We start from the raw sequence: 25360 nt of genomic DNA on the forward strand, positions 1-25360 counted from the left end.
ACGATAAAATTTGTAGGAGTTTGTTACACCGTAAATCACCTTATTTCCTGTTGCCAGCAGGTGGTGCTATAACTGTAACTGGATATTGCCATTTAAACATGTTCAAGTCAGGACTTATCAAACATGTGAATTTTGAGGCAGATCGGACAATGCATGCCTGAGTTATAACAACTTCCTGTTTTGTAGCGAATCGTCAAAGTTTGAGAGGCGGCCACGGACACGTCCTTCAATGAAAACTCTAGATCTTCGCAATTTAACATCACCAAGACCTTTAGATGACAAACCCCAATTTTGGTGTTGATCTGATAAAATCCCTAGGAAGAGTTTGTTAAAATGCAATGCCTGGAATTGGCAAAAACGCCACTTTTTCGGCGCAGGAAATTAAAACATCCGACTTCCTGTTGGGTTTGAGATTTTGCTCCAAGATACTTTTTTGTAGGGTTTGGCATGTTTGACGTGTGTGCCAATTGGGTGTGACGTGTGTGCCAACGTGCATAGGTGACGCTGTAGAGTCATTTTGCCACACCCACTTCACAAACGTAAATTTTCACCACTTCTGGGGCATGTGCAAAGTTTTGTGAGTTTTTGGGCATGTTTAGAACCTGAAAATCGTGATTCATTCTGAAGAAGAAGAGGAAGCAGGTGAAAAACATACTGTGTGCGATTATAAAAAGATGATCCTGTGCACAGATTTAATATTAGGTCCATTAATGATCTGTTCAAATAATGATTAAAGGGAAAGCGGCAACCAACCAAGCTTACAAAAAGAAATTAAAAAAAAAAAAAAATCTGAAGCTCTTGACCACAGGAGGACTGTGGGTGCACGAGCATCACTTTTTGTCAAATCTATTTCAAAGATAACCGATCGCACAAGTCGCAAGGAAACGGGAGCGTGCAAGCACTCGCACGCATCACATCAGCCGTGCACGCTATACTAAAACCCTCATCAGTGAGTGAAGAAAGCCTTCACTCACTTCCTTCAGTATTTACCTGCTTTCTTTTGCTCACATGAACAGTTATTTTGTCAGTCATGCTGCTACTTGATGAACTACAATTGAAAAACTATTTTCAACCAGCCAAAGTGGCTAGTGGGAGCGGCTCTCTAACCTGCCACAGCTGAAACCCCCCTGCATTTGGCAGGTGTTAATGTCAAAACTTGGCTATAGGTGAATTATATAAACTAAATTGGAAATAGTGTATGAGTGTGAATGTGAGTGTGTATTGGTGTTTCCCATTACTGGGTTGTGGCTGGAAGAGCATCCGCTGTGTAAAACATAAACTTGAATAGATGGTGGTTCATTCTGCTGTGGTAAACCCCTGATAAATAAGGGACTAAACTGAAGGAAAATGAATGAATAATTGCATTACAAGACTTGATCTTTCCTTCACTGTAAAAAATACAGGGTCACACAATTCATTCATGTTGTCCCAACACAAATTGATTAAGTTAACTTAACACACTTTTAACAAATTTATGTGGATTGAACATAAAAAAAAATGAAGTTGTCCCAATGAAATCTCAGCAATTGTGTTGATTCAGCTTATTTTAAATAAGAAGTTTGAACGAGCAAAAAAATATTTTTAATAAAGGCCTTTGATGTTGAAAAATGTGAAAAACTGACTTTTATTTATATTTCTAATAGTTTAAAGTGATATATCGTCTGGGTTGGTGTGGTGTGGTGTATCATGCTACAAAAACTGTGGTAATAAGCTGTCAGTGCATTTTCAGTTGTTTAACAAACTTAGTTCTCTATATATAGAGTGGAGGAACTATGACGTCACCTTGTAGGCTAATCGGTTGCTAGCATAAAACTGGTTCCCTTGATAAAATCCCTATAGGATTTTCCCAAAGGCTCTCTGAAGATTGCAAATATTAAGCTTTGTGTTCAAACACTGTTCATTACACTTACACCTTTTGTCCAACCGGATAATCCTCACACGAAAATACAACTTTGAGCACTTTTGGATTTCAAATGCAAACGCAAGAACTGAAAAGCTAACATTAGGCTATAAATGGACTACAGTGCCCTCAGGGCGCTCGCCTGTGACGTCAGCACCGCTTTGCTACAGACAACTTTTCTAGCTTATTTTTAGAAATAATGTCTATGACAAAGAGTTAATCTCTCTGTTTATTATATTATAATCCACGCTATATATTATAAACAAATTAATACGCAAATACATATAGACCTACGTGCCTTTTGGATTGTTTTTACGTGGGAAATCGGTTTTGCTTTACGGTTGTTGTAAAGGTTTTAAAACTGTATGTATAAATGTGCCTACATAGTATTATCAGTAGACATATTTAAACAAGCTTAAATCACAGACAAATCCAAATCCCCAACACCAGACCAGTTCAGCTCGATGACGTATTATGTCTCCGACACCGCCTGTAGTCCCGTTTAGCAACTTGATTGCAACAGTCTTTTAAAAAAAGCGTAACTGATTTAAAAAAATCAAGAGTGAGATGTAACTGATGTGTTTAATGTCGTAGAATAAAATGTGAAAGTATCTTGAGTTTGTTTAAGCCACGAACCTTATTTAGGCGATTTAACCGAAATCCCATTGAAAAAACCCACTGACTTTGGGACGAGGCAACTGCTAAAATGCTAACTCGCTTCCGGGTTTTTGCATACAAATTGACGTCATAGTTCCACCACTCTATTATGTCTCAAACTACTAAAATGTCAATAAATATCACTGTTAAACTGCAGAGTTGAATTTTCAACATCAAAAGTCGAAAGAGCAGAGATCAACATCTCATAATGCAATTCACAACCGCAAATAAACAGAAAACACCAGTGAATCACAAAACACAGAACCTGTTAATCAACATATTGTGTACAGTGTAGCCTTTAAAAGTTTGAGATCATTATGACTGTGTGTTTTATTTCCCCAAAGGAAACTGATTTGATCATTAGAGATGCTTCATGAAAGCAGGAGTAGCTGTGGAACTTTTTTGGCGGATCATCATCGTTTCTATGGAAACATCGAATTCTCCGATTAGTGGATGCAAGGAGAAACTCTTGTCAGGATTATGAGTAATGTCGTAATTCCAACGGGAATATATTAAACAACTTGAAACAAAGCTGTGACATTACTCATCATTTACTCAAGTGGTTTTCAAACCTTTAGGAGTTTCTTTCTACTGTTGAACACAAAAACTATACTTTGAAACCCATAGCCATTCACTTTAATAGTGGGGAAAACGAAAACTAAATACCCAAAAATTAGCAGTTTTCTATGTTTTGTGATTCATTCAGACTTTCAATATGTCCTGTTTATTAATTCACAGTAACGTAAAATGATGACATCAGAATATAACTATTCATAATTATACAGTTGATTTATTATGTTTAAGACACGTGCTTGTCATCTGTTATTGACAACATTATTAGACCATTTGTTTTCACTGGTAAAATCAGAATTTTGTCATTATCAGACTCCTTCCTGCATTATATTCAACATTACAGGCTAGGGTTGTTGTATTGACACATTAAACACTTATTTTCATGCACAACACTTTGTGTTCGCTATAAAAGAAAAAAGCATATCAAATGCTTGTCGTAATCATAACTCGATATGAAAATGCGATATGATCATTTAAATGATGTGCGCTCAGGTTTCACCTTCCGAGTGCGGCTCATGGCTGCAGTTACTGTGAGAAAATACACACATTCAAATCAAACGTCCCGCACGGCCCTCAAACGATCGCTCTGTGCAACAAACTGAACGTTATTTACAACTTCAACCTGTTATTCACAGCCTATGCAGCTTATTTTCACTAAAGTAGGCGTCATAGACGGGCACGCGCGCGCCGCGTTCTCTGTTGTAAACAAAGAGCTGGCGGTCAGCTCACGAGCGATTTCGCGGCCGCGAACACATCATTACATGAAGACAGAAATGATATTTTTTGGGTGAATTATACCTTATAAATACAGTATGTGACACTTTTAACGCCATTTGAAGGTGTCAATGTTGCTGTGAAGATTTGTGCGACTGCCTTGCTTCTCTCCTGACCTTGAAAATATAATTGGCTGAATGGTAGAAAAAGCTGAATTAAGATTGTGTGTAGGGTGGAATCGAGATCGTGATCTTTTTTCGATTAATCGTGCAGCGCTAATAGGACCACAAGACAGGAATCAAACTCGGGTTGCCGTGAGCACCGGAGCGCATGTGTCAACGCACTAACCACTACACCACTGGCACCAATTAACTTTTATTAACATTTTTATTAGTTTAAAGTGATCTATTGTCTGGGTTGGTGTTTATATTACACTACAAAACCCATTTAAATAACTGCTAGTACATTTTCTGTTGTTTTACAGACTTCTCTATATATTATTGCCTATGCATTGTTTTATTTCAAACTACTGAAATGTACAGTGGTCGAGAGAGCTTAACGTGCTGCAATTTAAGAAAACACGAGCAAATGCAAAAAGGTCAGCAAATTGAGAAACGATTTTCATCCATTTGACAGCACACTAGGCATGTGCCGGTATCACATTTTCATGCTGCGATTAATTGATTGAGCTTTTATCACGGTATACGGTATTATTTGGATAAAAGCGTCTGCTAAATGACTAAATGTAAATGTAAATGTTATCACGATATTGTAATTTTACTAAAGAAACAGGTAAAAAAAACACAAAAAACTTCAGTTTTGTCAACTTAGTAACTTTAATAACTTTTTAATTAACTAAAAGTACTTCAAACATTTAAAATACAAATAAATATAAATAAAACAATACACAATATAAAAGTAAACTTGAGCAATTATATCAAAGTGAATGTGCAAAGGGAAACCGTCTTCGATCAGCAATCCCTCTGCATTTTTTTGGAACCCAAAATATTTCCAAACCTCTGACTTTACCCTTTTGAAGGGGGATAAATTGTCGCAGCGTTCCTCCTTCCGCCATGCTTCTTCTTCATGTGAGGATTAGAGAGCGGTGGCAGCGGCGGCGCGCACTGCGTGCACACAGTGCTTCTACATGCGGGGATTGTTTACATCAGAGTGCGCATAAGTTCTGCGCAGCATATACGCAGTGTTTCTTCAAGCGGTTGATGGAAAATAAGCTGAAGGGGGATAAATTGTCGGCAGCGTTCCTCCTTCCGCCATGCTTCTTCGTGTGAGGGTTATAGTGCGGTGGCAGCGGCGGCCCGCACTGCGTGCACACAGTGCTTCTACATGCGGGGATTGTTTACATCAGAGTGCGCATCAGTTCTGCGCAGCATATACGCAGTGTTTCTTCAAGCGGTTGATGGAAAATAAGCTGAAGGGGGATAAATTGTCGGCAGCGTTCCTCCTTCCGCCATGCTTCTTCTACGTGTGAGGGTTATAGTGCGGTGGCAGCAGCGACGCGCACTGCGTGCACACAGTGCTTCTACATGTGGGGATTGTTTACATCAGAGTGCCCATCAGTTCTGCGCAGCATATACGCAGTGTTTCTTCAAGCGGTTGATGGAAAATAAGCTAAGGCGCGTTCTAAGAATATAAATTCGGATCTATTATTTTTCATGGTATTTTGAAGTGCCCGCGATAACAATATCGTGCATATTCATTACCGTGATTTATCGCATTACCGAATACCGGCACAAGCCTACAGCACACATGCTGCAAATCCTTACAACGCAAACAAATTTTTAAAAAACACACTGCATTTTCACACAACACAAACAATTAACGAAAGCGCTGCATTTTCTCACAACATTTGCTAAAATAACGGAAAACAACGGAAATGTTCTAAGAGGACCCTAAAACATGACAGACCCGGCTATTGAGCTTATGGTTATTTAGGCTAATGAAATACAAAATCCAAATGGAATCAGGATGTTAAAATAAATAAAAATCTCACCTTTCAAAGATCACCTACAATGGTACATTGGATGGAAGAAGGTTCTCCAAAGGTGGCTCAGTGAATTCAGAGACTTAAACAGGTATATAAAATGGAAAAAATGACTGCATGTCATTCACACGTCCTCTGTTCTTGCGGTCTTGAGAATTTAACTTTGGCAGCTGATGATGATGTTACACGAGAACACGAGGACGCAAGATCGCTGAAGAACGCATATTGAGAATCAGCCTTTATGTGCATGTGTTGTGAGGATTTGCAGTATGTGCTGTCAAACGGATGAAGATCTTTTCTTAATTTGCTGGTGTTTTCTGTAATTGCACGTGTTTTCTTGAGTTGCAGCATGTTCAGCTCTTTCGGCCACCGTAAAAATGTCCATAAAAGTCACTTCGTTAAACTGGATGTTGTAAATTCTCAACATCAAAAGTGGACAGAGCAGAGATCATAATGTAATTCACAGCCGTAATAAAACAGAAAACACTTGTGAATAACAAAATATGGAAACTGTTGTTTAGCAGATATTTTTTTACAGTGTATGGATGTTGTCAATTGCTACCAATTTCCAACATTGTCTTATATTTTTAACAGAAGACAGAAACTCAAACTGGTTTGGTTCAGATGGAGAGCGACTAAATGATGACATTTTTTCTGATGGAGAAATCGAACCGAAATTGAATCGAGTAATCAAAACTTAAAAATGCTTTTCAGATGTTTTTGAGACACTTTGGAGCAGCATGTGCACAGACATACTCATTGTTCGTTCCTGGTGGGATTTTTCAGAGAGCTAATGGGCTCCTGTCCAGTTCAGAAACCTTGCCAACCGGGCAGGGGATCAGGGGGGGTTATGCTCTACCGGGAAAGCAAATTATCACCAACATCTCCACTACTGCTCAATTCAAGACACAAAGATTGACTGGATTCACACAACAGGCAAATGAGAATCCTCTGTGTGCAGAATATAATCATGTAGAGGCCTGTTGTAACCATATATTTAAAAAAATAGCATAAATTAATTAGGGGTGCTCGATACTGGAGAAATATGCGACATTCAATATTGTTGTTGAGTACTGAGGGAATGATATTTCCAAAGCTAACTCACAGCAATTTGTAACTTTTTGATTTAGTGGCTAATTTGTTTGAATTTGTAGAATCTGCTTATGCCTCAATGAAGGCTGGGTTTAGGGATGGCCTTTTTAACGCCTCCTTTTAAAAATCATACTTTTTTGTAGGACTGAACTCAAGCGAATGCATACAAATTTGCCACTAATCTGACAAAACGTAAAATAGATACATTTCCTTTAAAGATCAGGCTGATATTTCTAATGATATATATAATTTCCCTACAAAAATGCTATTTTAAATCATTTATGATATTAAAATAAACAGGTAAACCAATTTTTTTTTCTTTTTAGATTAATTAATTCTCATTCAGACTAAAAAACTGTCAAGGTGCAAACATTTTGAGCCCTATCAACACCCGGCGCAATGTGGCGCAAGGCACAACGCAATTGTTGTTTGCTAGTTTCAGCTTGGCGCAAGAGTCGTTTTGAGGTTTTGCACCACGCTGTTTAAATAGCAAATGCATTTGCGCTCATATGTGTGCCCATAGGTGTTCTGATCTAAAAAAAGGAGGCATGTTGAGGAGCATTGCTGGCGCGTTGCTATTTTGAGAAACTTTAATAGAATGTTCTATAGTCCAGAACAAAGCCGGTCTATTGTCCAGCGCAGAGTGCGTTAGTTATGCGCCTCGCTTACACATTGCTTAATACAAACAGGATGTACAGCAATACGCAAACTTAATTACATATGAATTTAAATATTAAGGATATATAGGATATATTAAGAATATATATAGGATATAAATATATAAATATAATAATATATTTATGTAGCGCCCTCTTACCTCACAGAATTAGTTACTGTGCACTTAGGGCACTCCCAGGTCCTAATTGGGTTGTCTCTCGACAAAATAACTTCTGGAACCCTTTGTTAGAATCCGTAGAATTTCAAATCACACAGCAAGCTTGCAATAGCAACAGACTGTATAACTATGTTTTAATAATCAGGAAGAGATTGTTCAAAATTAACTCACTGGTACTATTTATTTAACAAATAAAAATAAATAAGAAAATATAAAATCACATAGGACAGCGTTAGCTATTACGAGGTTTACAGAGATTTATCAAACAAAAGAAATACAGTAATATAAAATAATGCAGCACTTAAGGGGTTAATCCCTTACAGAAATCCCTCCAATCCAATTATATATTCCCTCTATAAAAGTTAACCGACCAATAAACTACAACGGTCTTTAAAAGGTGTATTTTTCTGTATAGATATTATTATTACCTCCCAAAATGTAGTAAACTGTAACAAAAACCCTCTATATTAAAGATTATTAAACTTTCAAGGTGACCGATAAATGCTGATTCACGTGGGCCCACTCATGCACGCACGCGCACACACACACACAGTTTCCCAATCCCCGTTGCAGGCCTGTACCGTTGCTGGCGATCGTTGTGGCCTCAAAAGCAAACAATAATTGGCCGCTTCACTCCGAAGAGCCAAATAAAACAAACAAAACAGTGGTACCTTTAATCCAATGAGCTCTCCTGATTTAGGGCACTCGATTTGGGTGTGTAGATAGCCTCTGATACACACGGCGGGCACACAGCAACAAATCCTCTGTATTCCAGGGAACCCCGAACCCCTCGGCAGTTCAGCTCAGTACATAGGTGTCCAAGCGGGAAATCCTCCGTATCTCCGCTATTCACGTCGATAAAATGTTCGTCCACAACATCTACTGTCTGCAGATTCGCTAATTAGTCACTCCTGCACATGTCCCGCGCACTGTAACTAATGCTGGAAGATCGTTTCACTCTTTTCTCAGTGCTAACTCTTCAGAAACACAACAACATTACCCAGTGATCTACTGAATAAACTATTCACTGTTACTCATGCGCTGAACAAAAGAAATCCTTAAATTCAACCCTGTCCGGCTTAAATTGTTAAGTTTTCTCTGCTTCACGAGGCGCAGTCTCCTTTCAGTTTCACCCTTCACACTCCTTCTCTCTCTCTCGCGTGCAGTCCCTTAGCCCCTCCCCCAAACTCAGACGAACCAATAACGTACACCTTACTTTGAAAGTAGGAGGGTTTTCTCCAACTATCGTTCTACTGGTTTAATACAACACACTATGACACAGCTATACATTTTTAAACAACATACAAACTTTTTCTTTCTCAATAAATAAACATGTAAACTACTAGTAAAACTAAATTATTTATCTATTTATTTATTTTTCCTCTAAAGGAAACAACGTGCTACACTCTCCCCTCTCTAAAATTCTCATGTCCCCATGAGACTATCATGAAATGTAACATCAGATTTGCATAGTGGCTAAAGTAGCTACCTTAAAGTTTGTCTGGGCACATTTAGCACACGCGGCTAGAGGATGACACCAAAGTGTACCACAACATCTATTCATCTTTGAGAAGTTGCCAATTTGTATGACCATACCTTTGTATACAATGGTCAAAGGTTTGTCTGATGGTCTGCCGAGATCATCATAACTAAGTTTAATGACTGGCTTCACTGTTCTCTTTGGACGGCTTTCAGTAGATGTTCTCTCCATTGTTTGAACATTACTGACTTGGTTTACTGTCTCATCTGATATTTGGTGTGTCCGGATTTCCTCGGTTACACTCTCTTGTATAGTTTCACGTCTATCATCACTGCGTTTCTGCTTTTCCCCCACCGGCTTAGGAGACCATGTATCCAGAGGTTGGGTTTGTACACGATTTCGTTCAGGTAAGTAATATTCCAGTTCATCATCGCTATCCGAGGTAGTTTGGATTTTTTCCTCTCTCTCTGATTGTCTTTTTAGTGCCGATTGAGCCCTTGTTATTGGAGGTCTCATTTTTTCTTCCCTAGCATACGCAGCAGGAATTCTGACATTGTCTCCAATTGACAATAGGTGATCTCTATGCAGTGTCCTCATCCGTCCAGTTCCTGTTTCAGGTTGTAACTTATAGACAGGTAAGTTCTTTAGCTTCTCTGTCACAATGTACGGCACTGTATTCCACCTGTCCTCCAGTTTATGTTTTCCTGTTTGTGCCAGATTTTTTATGAAAACCCGATCTCCTTTCTCAAGCATCTGTGCTTTCACTCTCTTGTCATAGCGTTGCTTATTTCTTAGATGATTCTTCGAAGAAGCTTCTTCTGCCAGTCGGTAAGCTTCTTGAAGTTCCCTTTTCATTTTGTCCACATACTGTAAATATGTTACTTCTGGTTTCCCATCAGGTGAAGTGCCAAAGCAAAGATCTATAGGTAGGCGAGCTTCCCTTCCAAACAGGAGATAGTACGGCGAATAACCCGTTGCCTCATTTTTTGAACAATTGTATGCATGGACCAATTGACTAACATATTGACTCCATTTAGCCCTCTTTGCTGGGTCAAGGGTCCCTAACATTGAAAGAAGAGTGCGATTAAACCGCTCGGGTTGTGGGTCACCCTGTGGATGGTATGGTGACGTGCGAGATTTTCGAATCCCTAAAATCCCAAGGAGCTCTTTGATGAGACGGCTCTCAAAATCTCTCCCTTGATCAGAATGTATCCGTGCAGGAAGCCCATAGTGAACAAAGAATTTTTCATATAGAACCTTGGCAACTGTCAACGCTTTTTGGTCCTTGGTAGGAAAAGCTTGTGCGTACCTCGTAAAATGATCCGTTATGACCAGTACATTCGCAATCCCTTTTGAATCAGGTTCTATAGAAAGGAAATCAATACACACAAGGTCTAACGGCCCACTGCTTGTGATGTTATTTAATGGGGCAGACCTCTGTGGCAACGTTTTTCTGGCAATACACCTTCCACAAGTCTTTACATACTGTTCTACTGTTTGAGCCATTTTGGGCCAGTAAAATCGGTCTCTTAGTAGTTCAACTGTCCGTTCAACTCCCAAGTGGCCGGCATCATCATGTAAGGATTTCAATACCTCAAGATGGTACGTTTCAGGTAAAACCAACTGACTTCTTTTTTTTCCATCTTGATGTGTAGTTACCCTATAAAGAAGATTGTCTCGGATTACTAATTTTTGACCTTGTCGTTGTAAAAGCGCCACATTTGCATTTGAACTCTTGGGCATCAAACTCACTTTATTCAAAGCTACTTCCTTCTTTACAGGAGCAATGACTGGATCTTGGTCCTGTGCCAACCTTAGTTCGGCTTTTGTCCTCCACTCCATTTTCCCTGTGTCCAGTTGAGTGGGACATGTGTACAGTGTGGGAACACTTTGTGGAGAGATGCAGAGTTGGTCTATCAGCCTCGAAGAAGATTCACCATCCTGAGTTGAGCTTGTTAGATGACAAACAGCTTTCACTGCGGAATCTGATATTTCTGTCCATTCCTCTTTAATACCCACAGGATATCGCGACAAAACATCCGCATCCACATTTTGTTTTCCTGGCTTATATTGAATACTGAAGTCGTAAGTGGCTAAGGTGGCTAGCCATCGATGTCCAGTAGCATTCAGTTTGGCACTGGTTAAGACATACGTTAGTGGGTTATTATCAGTTCTCACAACAAACTTAACACCATACAGGTAGTCATGGAACTTATCAGATATGGCCCACTTGAGAGCCAAGAACTCAAGCTGATGGGTTGAATAGCGCTGTTCCGTAGCACTTAGCTTTCGGCTTGCATACGCCACAGGACGTAGCCCCTCTGGGTATTCCTGATTCAGGACTGCACCTAAACCATTTAAACTGGCATCAACATGTAGCACATATGGTTTCGTTGGATCTGCAAATGCTAATACGGTAGCATTAGTGAGGCAGTGAATAATGCTCTGGAAAGCCTCTGAACATGCTGCACTCCAGCGTTCTCCAAACGGTTCAGATTCCTTAAAGTATTTCCCTGTAGAAAATGAATCCTTTCTCCCTTTTCCTGGAGGATAACCCTTTGTAAGATCTGTCAGTGGCTTCACAATTGCAGAGTAGTTTTTGATAAAACGTCTATAAAATCCACAAAAGCCTAAGAATGACCGTAAGGACTTTAGATCAGTCGGCCTCTTCCAGTGTGTTACAGCTTCCACCTTCTCTGGATCTGGAGCTACCCCAGTGGCAGAGACAATATGTCCCACATATTTGACTTTCTCCTGGCAGAACTGACACTTATCTATGGACACTTTTAATCCAAATTCCTCCAGCCTGTCCAGCACTTTCAAAAGTCTCTCCTCATGCTCCTCCAAAGTACGGCCAAACACAATCAAATCGTCCAGATAAACAATGACATGCAGCAAATTCATATCTCCCACGGCCTTTTCCATCAGCCGCTGGAACGTTGCTGGAGCTCCAGTGACTCCTTGTGGCATACGCTCAAATTGGTAAAATCCAAGTGGACAGATGAATGCTGTTTTTTCTTTGCTCTCGGCTGCCATTTCAACCTGATAGTAACCACTTCGCAAGTCTAACACGGAAAACCATCTGCTCCCCGACAAGCAATCCAATGCATCATCTATTCTTGGTGTTGTGTATTGGTCTGGTACAGTTCGACTATTTAGGGTTCGATAGTCAATGCACATACGCACACTCCCATTTTTCTTTCTAGCAATCACAATTGGGGATGCATATGGACTCCTAGACTCTTTTATTATGCCAGCTGCCAGTAAGTCTTTTATATGTCGACGCACATCATCAACGTCAGCCAGAGCTATGCGACGAGACCTTTCTCTGAATGGTCTAGGATCATTTAATTGAATATGATGTTCCACTCCCTTTGCCAATCCAACATCCCACTCCTCAATAGAGAACACATTAATCCTTTCAGACAGCTTTTGTCGTAATCTGGTCTCCCATTCAGGAGGAATAGCTGATGCACCAAAGTTGAACAAATTTGGATTTATCCTCTTTGCTTTGGCTTCCTCTCTACGAGGTTCAGTGATGATATCAGTTGGAAAAAGGTGTGCAAGATACGTACCAGGAGGCACTGCAACTGCTTTGTCAGTTTCATTATGCACAGGCAATTGAAAGGTGTCCATGTTTATCGCGGAGGAAGGCAATACCACAGGTGGTAGGAATAAACCCACTGGTAACTGATCATCTGCTGAAGTCTCTACTACAAAGATATCCTTCTTCAAGGGTCCTTCAGACTCCATTGTACAATCCACATACAGCTCACCTCTTGGAGGAACAACAAGAGCATGTGATCCACTCCATTTCACTCTGGTTGGTTTCTCAGACTTCATAGGTAAGCATGCATCAGAGTAACTGCACTGAATCCTCAAAGAACTCAACATGTTGGGAGTGTTGGAATCTCCACTCAATGCAGCTAATCGGCCAAAGAAACTTGCATTTGTGCCAATTGCTACTGGGACCTGCTTAAACCCTTGAGGCTCTGGGCAAACCAATGCTAAAATGGAGATTGACTCCTCCACCCCAGTGAGAGTGGCAGGAAAGTAGGCATCGATCACAATATACCCCTTATAAGGGTAGCTTGAGGAGCTCAGACCCCAAATTGAAAGCCCTTCAAGTGACTGCAAAGGCACGTCAGACAGGTATTTGGAATACCATGAGTCAAAGACAATTGTAACTTGGGAGCCGCTGTCTAGCAGCGCGTCACATGGATGTCCATTTATCCTAACCGAAACAGTAGAGGAAGGACCCACCAGCCCCTTTGGAAGGCAATTATTTCCTGTGACATCAACTTGACTTCTCACTGAATGAATATCATGAGTTCCAGCTTTGAGACTGTCTCTGGACGCATCTCTCTCTCCAGTCTTACTCTTCCTCAATGATCGAATCAGCTTTTGAATAACCAAAGGAAGATTTTCCTTAGCTGTACATTTTGTGGCTATATGTCTCTCTTCTCCACAGCGGTAACAGAAGTAATTATCACGATCAGGTGTGTATCGTAGTTTTGATTGAGCAGAAACAAGTTTGGATTGCTGTTGTGGTTGTTCTACTGGTGCGCTATAGTTTACTTTCATCACTCCTATTTGCTGCTGCAACTGAAGTATTTGTTGTTTCAGAGCGTGTACTTCAGGATCTCTCTGTGGCTCGATGGTTTGCTTAGAAAACGTTGATTTTGATTCTAACGACTGTAAAGGAGCAGAATTCTTAACAGAGTTGTCATTTAGTTTCGCTTTTAATTCCTGGATTTCTGCTCTCAACTCACTCACTACTGCAAAACTTAACTTTTGTTCTTGACATTTTTGTGATTTCATAGTAGTTTTGATTTTCTGTCTGGCAGCTTCACATTCTTCTGCTTCTCGAATCTCATTTAGCAAAGCTAAAAATTTAGGAGGCTGTATTTTCCTCTCTCTCAATCGGAGTTGGAGAAGCATCATATCACTTTCCACTGCTCCACGAATCAACTGCTCTACCCTCACTCTATCCACCATCTGTAAAGACAATCCACCTTTTTGTACTACTTTACTTAATGATTTCTCCACTCTACGAAGGAAATCCGAGAGGGCTTCACCTGAATGCTGGCGGAGAAGACGAAACGCAAAGTACAAATCTTCACCTGATTCAGAAGTTCCGAATGTACTTTCTAATGCCTCGATGTACTGTTGCGCATTAGCATCTGGACAAGAAAGTCTTACTGCTTTCACAATATCAAGAGCAGGTCCTTTTAAACTCTCCACAATTCTCCTTCTCTTCTCTTTCTCAGAACACTCACACTCTGTGATCATCATACGTGCTTGGTCCATCCAGTTTTCCATCGTCTCTTCTCCTGAAGGTGTAGGAAGAGTACCAGAAAAGGTACGTAGTCTTCTATATGCACTACTATCAGTGGTTTGTCTGCCAGTTTTGTCTAACAGGTCTCCCACAGCTCTAATTATTGACTCTGGTGAACCAGCATCAGGACCAGGAGGAGCAAACAGAGCTTGTAACTCTAGCATAGACTTTCCTTCATTTGCAAGAAATACAGCTAATTTCTCGGCAAACTCATCAGATGAAGTGTCACCCTCTGCCACTATTAAAACCTTCCATGGCTCCCCACCCTCCTCAGGTAATAATACAGGCGGGACAGACTCAGGTTTAATAGTTTCTCTACACTCACATAGCACGTTTAACATCTCAGGGCTAACTCCCTCTTTAGTAGCTCTCACCCGTACTCTTCCCCAAACTTTCACCTTTTGTGCTACATTTTCGATTTGGGCCACATCAACCTCAACCGGAACCCCTACGAGCAAAATGGCATGCTTTTCATCTATCAACTCTTCTTTGCACCATGAACTGAGCTCCGCTTGTAACTCAGGAGTTACACTCAAATCCATATTGATAGTACTATTCGAAATGCGGATAATTAAACGAAATGGTAATCAAACAAAAATACTATAAATCCCGGACGAGCCCCCACTTTATGTAGCGCCCTCTTACCTCACAGAATTAGTTACTGTGCACTTAGGGCACTCCCAGGTCCTAATTGGGTTGTCTCTCGACAAAATAACTTCTGGAACCCTTTGTTAGAATCCGTAGAATTTCAAATCACACAGCAAGCTTGCAATAGCAACAGACTGTATAACTATGTTTTAATAATCAGGAAGAGATTGTTCAAAATTAACTCACTGGTACTATTTATTTAACAAATAAAAATAAATAAGAAAATATAAAATCACATAGGACAGCGTTAGCTATTACGAGGTTTACAGAGATTTATCAAACAAAAGAAATACAGTAATATAAAATAATGCAGCACTTAAGGGGTTAATCCCTTACAGAAATCCCTCCAATCCAATTATATATTCCCTCTATAAAAGTTAACCGACCAATAAACTACAACGGTCTTTAAAAGGTGTATTTTTCTGTATAGATATTATTATTACCTCCCAAAATGTAGTAAACTGTAACAAAAACCCTCTATATTAAAGATTATTAAACTTTCAAGGTGACCGATAAATGCTGATTCACGTGGGCCCACTCATGCACGCACGCGCACACACACACACAGTTTCCCAATCCCCGTTGCAGGCCTGTACCGTTGCTGGCGATCGTTGTGGCCTCAAAAGCAAACAATAATTGGCCGCTTCACTCCGAAGAGCCAAATAAAACAAACAAAACAGTGGTACCTTTAATCCAATGAGCTCTCCTGATTTAGGGCACTCGATTTGGGTGTGTAGATAGCCTCTGATACACACGGCGGGCACACAGCAACAAATCCTCTGTATTCCAGGGAACCCCGAACCCCTCGGCAGTTCAGCTCAGTACATAGGTGTCCAAGCGGGAAATCCTCCGTATCTCCGCTATTCACGTCGATAAAATGTTCGTCCACAACATCTACTGTCTGCAGATTCGCTAATTAGTCACTCCTGCACATGTCCCGCGCACTGTAACTAATGCTGGAAGATCGTTTCACTCTTTTCTCAGTGCTAACTCTTCAGAAACACAACAACATTACCCAGTGATCTACTGAATAAACTATTCACTGTTACTCATGCGCTGAACAAAAGAAATCCTTAAATTCAGCCCTGTCCGGCTTAAATTGTTAAGTTTTCTCTGCTTCACGAGGCGCAGTCTCCTTTCAGTTTCACCCTTCACACTCCTTCTCTCTCTCTCGCGTGCAGTCCCTTAGCCCCTCCCCCAAACTCAGACGAACCAATAACGTACACCTTACTTTGAAAGTAGGAGGGTTTTCTCCAACTATCGTTCTACTGGTTTAATACAACACACTATGACACAGCTATACATTTTTAAACAACATACAAACTTTTTCTTTCTCAATAAATAAACATGTAAACTACTAGTAAAACTAAATTATTTATCTATTTATTTATTTTTCCTCTAAAGGAAACAACGTGCTACATTTATAAATATATAAATAAAGGATTAAAATATTACAAAACATACTATTTTCTAGCCTACATAAATATAAAAACCATACTTTCATGCCTTCTTCACCCCAGGGGGCTTTTTCAGTTTATTCATAACAATTTGCTTTTGTATAATGTTATTATTATTAGCAGTATTATTTATTATATGCATATTTATATTTTTTTTTATTAAAAACAAGCTTAGATTTGCCCACCTATCAAGTTTTAGACCATATGAGGCACAGCATGTGTATTAATATATAACTCTTCTTAACTTCGTTATTATTGTTAATTTATTCGTTGGCTGGAAATTAGAACTGAATTTAGAAATCGTTTTGAAACAAATCTTTGCACTTAACAAACGAAATTAATTATTTATAGGCTAATGGATGTCTGTGCGTACAAGAAGTTTCCCTATCAACGAGAGTGAAAGTGAAAGTAAACCATGAGCAGGCTCATCTCTCATTCTCGCGCTGTAGATGCTCTGTTTAACGGTTTTCTCTCTAGTGAAGGGTTCAGTTTTTACACTTACAAAGTCCGTCATGTAAATAGCAAATGCGCTATGGCGCGACACAACTGACTCTCAAAAGGAATAGGAGATGAGACTCCGATTGGTTTATTCTCAAAACACACCAATAACTCATTAAGAAAATAAGCTCAACCCTGTTAGACCATGCACCATGGCGCAAAGCGGATTTTCCGTCCTTGTATTAGCAAAAGTGGATTCTGACACGCCCTTAATGCAATTGCGTCCTGCGCTTTGCACTTTGCGCATAGATCGTCAAAATAGAGCCCTTAGTCTTTTAAACACTATGAATGAGCAAAAACCTCAGCAGATATTCTGACTCTGATTTTCTATTGTCATTTTCCTCCCTCTCGTCTTGACTCCTGGCATTAGTTTTTATTTTCAGCTCTGGGCTCACCTTTGAGCCACTCCAGCCAACAGCAGATCAGATCCTACTAGGAAGGTGGGTTTAAAGATAGTAAGCCCCATCTGATTGGTTACATTTAGATAAACAACCAATGCAAAAAAAAAATGTAATGCATGTCTGTGGTGCATTTACTGCATATACTATTATCATGATAACGTTAATTTTGAGACATATTGTTTAGTCCTATTTTTAATAGGGATGTGATATACGATATCTCATTATTTTCCAAGATTTTATCTGTAACAATTAAACAATATATTGCTGAGTGTATTTCTTTGCTGGTATTTTTGGCTGGATTAGGCCCACCATGAAAAAACAGCAAACATGGATGAAGCTAAAACACTAGTGGTGGCAAGTGCCTTTCTAGGGGATTCATTAAATCAATCAATCAATTGATTCATTCAAACCAGCTGATGAATGGATCAATAATTAATTGATTCAAATGATTTGCTCAAAACCAGATTTATTCAAGAGCAAAATGCCACCATGTTGCTCTGTGATCCACAAATGACTGCACTTTCATTTTTACAATTGCGAGTTTAATCTCATAATTCTTATTTTCCCCCTCAAAACTGCAGGATGCAATCTCACAATTGTAAAAAAAATAAATAAAATGCAGATGAACTTGCAATTGCGGATTTAGAACTCAAAATTGCTGGAATAAACGTGCAATTCTAAGAATAAAAGTAAAACAATTAAGATCCAAATTTGGAAAACAAACAGAAAAAGTCAAAACTGTGCAATAAAAAGTCACAATTACATTTTTATAGAGATGACCCAAATTTTCAACCATCAAAAATGACAAAAGAAAAAAGAAATAAGTATGAAAATATGCGTTGAAAAAAAGCTATGCTCTGCCACACTGCCCAGCGTGCTATTTTGCAATGGTCAAAGTAAAAAAAGATATTCCCCTGATGTACAGGTATACTTATCTATGCATGAACTACACATGCTCCACTCAAATAACACTCTAACTGGACATTTCTACGTACTATACTTTCCCTGCTGCTTGTAGTAGTGCTACTGTGCTGTAATGACAACACTAGTAAAAGACACCTCTTGACATGTTCACCGTCAATTAAATTTAACTATCAAATTAAAGTGGCTATTTTATTTGCTGGTGTTATCGTTAAAGCAGTATAATTTAAGTTATTGAGTTGAAATAAATAAAAAACATCTTAGAAAAAGTTTCTTTATATTATTTATTCAAAAAATAAATAATTATTACTAAACATTTTCAATTTTCGGTCCAGAATTCTCCTTTTCTTTGCATCTCTTTTGTTATTCTGTGGTGAAAATACACCTATAAAAGAATTTAATAGACTACTATACTATACCATTTATAAATATAACAGCATATACATTTAAAACTTTCACTTTCAATTGCACAGTATATTTATTGCATTGACAAATTAGGCTTATCATTTTGTAAAAGCCGGCAGCTAGCTCTCTGCAACTCTCACATGGTCGCCCACTGAAGCGAAGCAGGTCTGCACCTGGTCAGTACCTGAATGCGAGTCCACATTGGAAAGCTAGGTTGCTGCTGGAAGTGGTGTTAATGAGACCAGTAGGTAAAGCTTAACCTACGATCTGTGTGGGTCCTAATGTCTCAATATATTGATGGGGACTCTATCAGGGGCGGACTGGCCATCTGGCAGACCGGACAGTTTCCCGCTGGGCCGATGTACTTTTTGGGATGGGCTGATCATCTTCTTATGATCTGATTGGCCCATAAAACACTTAGCAGACTGTTGTGTTTTTCTGCCTAATTAATTGACGATGCTGTGATCTGTGACGCTCTGAAAGTCCAATGTTTCTTTTTCGGACAGACCGGCCCATGTGACATAATCTGCAGCTCATTGGTTCATTTCTTTATTGACATTGGGCTGATCCAATTACAAACTTCCATTTTGGGCTCTGTGTAAGCATGCAACGTCGGTGTGTATTTGTCAAAATAGTGGAGAGTCACGCCTGTTTCTCACCCCGCGCGCGCGAATGGAGAGCAGAAGCAACGAGCAGGCGTTTGCACAGATCAATATATTTCTGTCTATTCAATCTAGTTACCGATCTGTACATAAATATAGTTTTTTTTTTTTTAAATTTAACTTTTCATCTGCACCAAGGCCCGCAGCAACTTCCTCCTATGCAGTTTCCTTAACCTGCAAGTCTTTTTTTGACAAATTACATAGATCATAAAGAACTGTATGCGTCTCAAGCTCTATGAGGAGTGTCCTTCATGTATTTTAAGATGCACTCGGTCAGAAGACAATGAGATATCATGACATTTTGTTTTTGATCTTCAGCATGATGTAGGCCTATATAGGTACAATAATAGTTATACAGTATGGTTATAATGACATTTATACATGACCAAACTAGTGTGTAACTTAAGCAAAACTAATAATATTTTTTTACATTTAGTTTTGTAGTTATGTTGCATTTTTAATTGTTCATTTGATTGACTATATACAATCTTTAAGCTATGTTTGATGTTTGTTTTGTTGAGTTAAATATTTAAGGGTCTCTGACATTTATTATTTAACTTTATTTTGTTAATCAACATTAACTGTGCGTCTGCAGGCAGTTTTTGTCATTTTTTAATATAGGCTCCCTCAAAACACACAGGCACACACAAGATGGACTTCTAGTGTGGATTATAAATTTAATATAATAATAAATTAAAATTTGTAAGTTTTTGATTGGTCAACTTTCATTATTTCCTAAATTTGGCTTTTGTGCTTTTATAGAATGGGAGTTGGTAAAGATATTCAAGGGCGTGCAGATGGGTAGCATTATGATTGAATGTAGTGGGCCGCTCTGTCCCAAAATGCCAGGGCCGATTTTTTTGTCCCAGTCCAGCCCTGGACTCTATATTGCTCAGTGAGTGCCATATTTCGAATGAGATGTTAATTGAGATGTGGTCATTAAAAATCCCGGCATCCTGGCACCTCTGTCCATCATGGCCTCCTAACCATCCCCATATCATAATTGGCTTCATCACTCGGTCTCTCTCTACCAGTCAGCTGGTGTGGTGTCATCCAGGTGGATGCTGCACCTGGTGGTGGATGAGGAGATCCCTCCCAAAAATGTGTAAAGTGCTTTGAGTGTCCAGGAAAGTGCTATATAAATGTAAGGAAATATTATTATTATTATTATTATTATTATTAAAACTAAATGCATGAAAAAAAAACCGCAACATGACAGAACATTCTGCAAAATATCTTTTTTGTTTTGCAAAGAAACAAATAAGCCATAAAGCTTTGTAATAATGTAAGAAAAGTGTGTAAAATGATGCAAGGACTTAATTCAAACGTGAAATGCAGCGATCCAACATTTCTCACCTCAGCTTTCAAGTCCAGAAGCTCTCATTTAACTCACAGAAGGACATTAACATAAAATGAACGCGTTTCTATTCAAGGACTCATACATGATTCAAAACGTCTGAAAATAGAGAGACTCTTAGTCACCGTACAGCGCTGACATGCTGACAAATGGCTGAAATGACTTCTGGGAAGTTTCTGTGGGAAAAATCATCCGGCAGGTTTGACGGATCCACCACAGGGAGGAAGGGTTTACTTTCCCAGTAATGAAACAAGCCCTTTGTATTCCCACTCCTCCGGTGGGCCCTCTGTGGACTTTTCGGAGATAATGTGAGCAAAGACAACCTCATTTATCTCTCTTCGTGCGCGCCTTTTGTTTCGGCAGCTTCTCACCTGCTCTGAGGAACAACAATCTCACAGTTTGGATGTTAAACACGGTCGGTTGTTGTGCAGAGCGTTTAATGATGGTACCTGACGTAGATGCCGTTGCATGAGCGTAATGTGATACGACGACCGTATTTGCGCTTGAGCATTACTGCTGACACAAGAATAAAGGTGAGTTCGGGCAATAATCTCTCAGGGGACCTGAAATGGCTTGTTATGAACTGCAGTCGGCAGAAGATGAAACATCCAAAATCTCTGTCTGGTTGATTCGGTTTCTTTCTCAATAATTTAGTTTTGACCTACTGATGGTCTTTTATTTCTTGGACTTTTCACTTTCCTTAAAATTGATTCATTCATTTTCTTTTTGGCTCAGTCCCTTTATTAATCAGGGGTTGCCACAGTGGAATGAACCACCAATTTATGATTGGGAAACACCTCTTACATTCACACACATACACTATGGCCAATTTAAACTACCCAATTCACCTGTACCACAAGTCTTTGGACTGTGAGGGAAACCGGAGCATCCGGAGGAAACCCACATGAACATGGGGAGAACATGCAAACTCCACACAGAAATGCCAACTGAGCCAGCCGGGGATCGAATCAGCGACCTTCTTGCTGTGAGGTGACCATGCTACCCACTGTGCCACCGTGACACCCCTTTCCCTAACATTTAGTCCTAAATATGTGAAGTTTTTAGAGATTTGCTTTACTATTTTGGGTTTTGGAAGCAACATAAATGACTGGCAGCCAATAGGGCTGTATGATATGCAAGAAACACAATGTTGAAGCCTATAATGCACTTTCTTTTGCTTAAATGAATGCATATATGTGCTGAGAGGGTCATGAGGCCAGGGCTAGTTGTCACAAGGACTGTATTTCAGCATGTTACGGAAGTCTAAATGCATAGTGGTTTTTACAGATGCTTTAAAAAATATCTGCAGATTAAAATATAATTTTCTATTACTGTTATAAAAAAAAATCATACAATAATAAAGAATAGTAGCATGCGTTCAGACAAGACCAAACAACAAAATCAAGTAAAAAATAAACTTACAGATCAAATGTGTTTTAAGGACAAAAATATGTCATAAATCACAGCAGATGCATTTATAGAAATATAGGGCTGCACAATATATGTTTCATCAACAATATCGCAATGTGATCATTCGCAATAGTCACATCACAGGATATGCAATGTTGAGTTTGTATTATAATTCATCATTTGCATGTGTTTTTGATGCCTGTGATTGTTTAATGACCTTAAAAGAATTCAGGGATAAGAAATTGTACCATTTGTGCCCTTAACTAAGATTAATCTTATTGAATTATTAAAATTTTTTTCATATAGTTACTGTACTTGAATACTGTTAGACTTAGGAAACGATAAAACACTTTATTACAATTGTATCTTTTTCTTGATTGTATTTATTGTAGATTGTTATGCATGAAAATACTCACAACACATGCAAATACAGAAATGCACTGAAAATAGCACAGACCACAGCAAAATGTGTCGGGGGACCCCAAAAAGTTTATTGTTTATTAGATTTGTTGCAGATGCACTCCCACTGCAGAATCATCCCAATCAATCTTACATTATAATTTCTTTCCAAAGAGATATCAGATATAGAGTTATCTAGTGAAATTGTATTTACATCGCAATATATATAAAAATAAATAAATAAATAACGCAACGCTATCGACTATGACAAATATTATTTTACATTTTTGAGCTTTAGAATAGTTTTACTACTTAAATTAAACTGAAAATATTCATGTTAGGAATCAAATACTGACAAAAATGTGATTTTGCAAAGTATACAAGCTATAAATTAAGTAATTAAAGCTTTTCTAATGAAACCCCCCCTCCCCCACCACCAAAATGGGTTTTTCTGTTTGTAAGTGAAGAAAGTCCATTATTGTAGCAGGGCTTTTTTCCTTATTACAAGTTGTGTTTCTCTTTTCATGTGTCACACTTATAATCAATCTACAAGATTTTTAGTGCAATAACACATCCTTGAGTTTGAAATGTCTGATTTTTTTTTTCAGTTTAAAAGTAAATCAGGTTTAAATGGCAAGAGTACCTGTGGGGATGTAAGTAACACTGTTATTTATGTCCTGCTGATGATAGCCATGCCTTATTTTTCACTTCCACATTAGAGTTTGTGGTGTTTTAATTTATATGTTTTAATAAAATTATTGCATGTTGCCAATAATAATAAAAAATATTAAAAAAATTGTAGAAAGTTATGTTTTGCATTGTTGGGACAAAATATGTTTGCAGTGAACATTAACAAAGTCATAGTTAGATTTATTTAAAATAAACAAGATTAAGCCAGTAAATCTAGCAGATATTGCTGTTGCTTTTGACCCACCCGTGTGTTACTTTCCTCAATACTGGAAAGTACTCAAATGTAACAATGTGCAATTTATGTTTAAAGTGAAATTATTTTGAAGTTGTTCTACATTTGTTCAAAACACCACCTGATATTGATAGACCACACTTATGAGTTAATAACCACAGCAAAATACATTTCTGTCTAAAACATCTTATAAAAATAGGTTTTTATGAAAAATAGTACTTTCGTCTCCGCTCTCTCCTAACGTTTTAAATAAATATAGCTAACTTATAATACACTAAATCACAAAACACACCTCATACAGTATATACACCTGAAGCCTAAATGTAAAAGTACTTCACATGTAATGAGGTAAAGTTGGTTTTATATTCACACATTTGCACTTTCTCCTAAATAATATTTCAAATTTTCAACTTTGCAAATTCTAAATAGTGAAATTTTATTAGCGGACTATCAAAGTAGCCCAAGAGATTGTTCACAGTCAAATAAATAGTACTAATGCTGTTGTCAAGTCATACATGTGATTTCAGACCGAATATTCAAAATATCATGGTAAATAAACATAGGGAGCATGTCACAAGTTGTCACTGAACAAATATAAAAGCAAACTCCCCTAATTTAACAAGTCTGTATAATAGTAAACATGATTAAGTACAGGCTACTTAACCAGACTCACCTTCTAGTCGGCAAGGTGATCACCGCAGGTAGGCTAACGTTACTTCAGCTCTTTTCCTCCGGTATTCTCCTTTTAAACTGTGTAGTTGTTCCTCTGTCACGTTATTAAGACGGTAAACAGTTATTCAACCCACCCAGAGCATCAAGGTGTGAGGGAATAGTGCAAAAAAACTACATTAAAGTTCCGTAAGTGCGCAGCGCTTTAAATCCTGTCAGGCTGGCACGGTCTCCTAGCGGGAGATGGTTCATGTGAATATTTTCGGTTATAGCAGGTTGTGTTTAGAGGATTGTGATTCACCGGAGACATTCAGTGCAGATCTGCGAGTAAATCCATCGGATCTGAAAGCTCGTGGGAGGAGCAGCGCGTCTGTCCTTCTCCTCCTCTTCCTCCTCCTCCTCATCAAGCGTCATCCCGGTAATTAGGCTAAACCAACCACCTACAGTGTTGCTAAGTAGTGTAACTTGCATTGAAGTTGATGAAAGCTAAATCTTTTGGTTAAAGTTTAAACTAAAGCCATTTAAATGCGCAATGAATCTGAACTCCTCCTTATCAGCCAGAAATGGCTTTTGAGGTATTTGATTCGCCTTAGTTTTTTTATTATTGATCTCAAATTTTGATTTATTGATTTATTATTGATCTTTTTATTATTGATCTCAAAAGCAGTTAACAATAAAATATTGTTGCAACTTTGAAACGTAGAACATTAGAATAAAAACGATATGCTGTTACATTATGCATCATTCATTCGGTCATTTTCCTTTGGCTTAGTTCCTTTATTCATTAGGGGTCACCACAGCGGAATGAACTGCTAACTTATCCAGCATAGGGGAGCACGGGGCACAAAGTAACGCGGGGTTAAATGTAACACGGAGTTTTAAGGTATTTGCTCAGGGTTAACCATGGCATGCTTCTGAGGTTTTCACCACAGTGTTGGCAGACATCTTCCTGCCAGTTACTGAAAAAGTTCGGCGAAATTTGGATGAGAAACACAGGAGAAACCATTTTTGTAGCATAAA

The 25360-nt window shown here is 38.7% G+C and overlaps 1 protein-coding gene across 1 annotated transcript in view; it reads right to left on the bottom strand.

Moving 5' to 3' along the window:
• Window positions 1-24698, bottom strand: part of gdpd5a (glycerophosphodiester phosphodiesterase domain containing 5a) — a 77714-nt gene extending 53016 nt beyond the window's left edge. The window contains exon 1 of the mRNA XM_056466469.1: window positions 24345-24698. The gene's annotated coding sequence lies outside the window, so the exon portion shown is untranslated. The remainder of the gene's footprint in view (window positions 1-24344) is intronic.
• Window positions 24699-25360: the final 662 nt, after the last annotated feature.

This window comes from Danio aesculapii, chromosome 10, assembly GCF_903798145.1.
Source record: "Danio aesculapii chromosome 10, fDanAes4.1, whole genome shotgun sequence".
Taxonomy (NCBI): domain Eukaryota; kingdom Metazoa; phylum Chordata; class Actinopteri; order Cypriniformes; family Danionidae; genus Danio; species Danio aesculapii.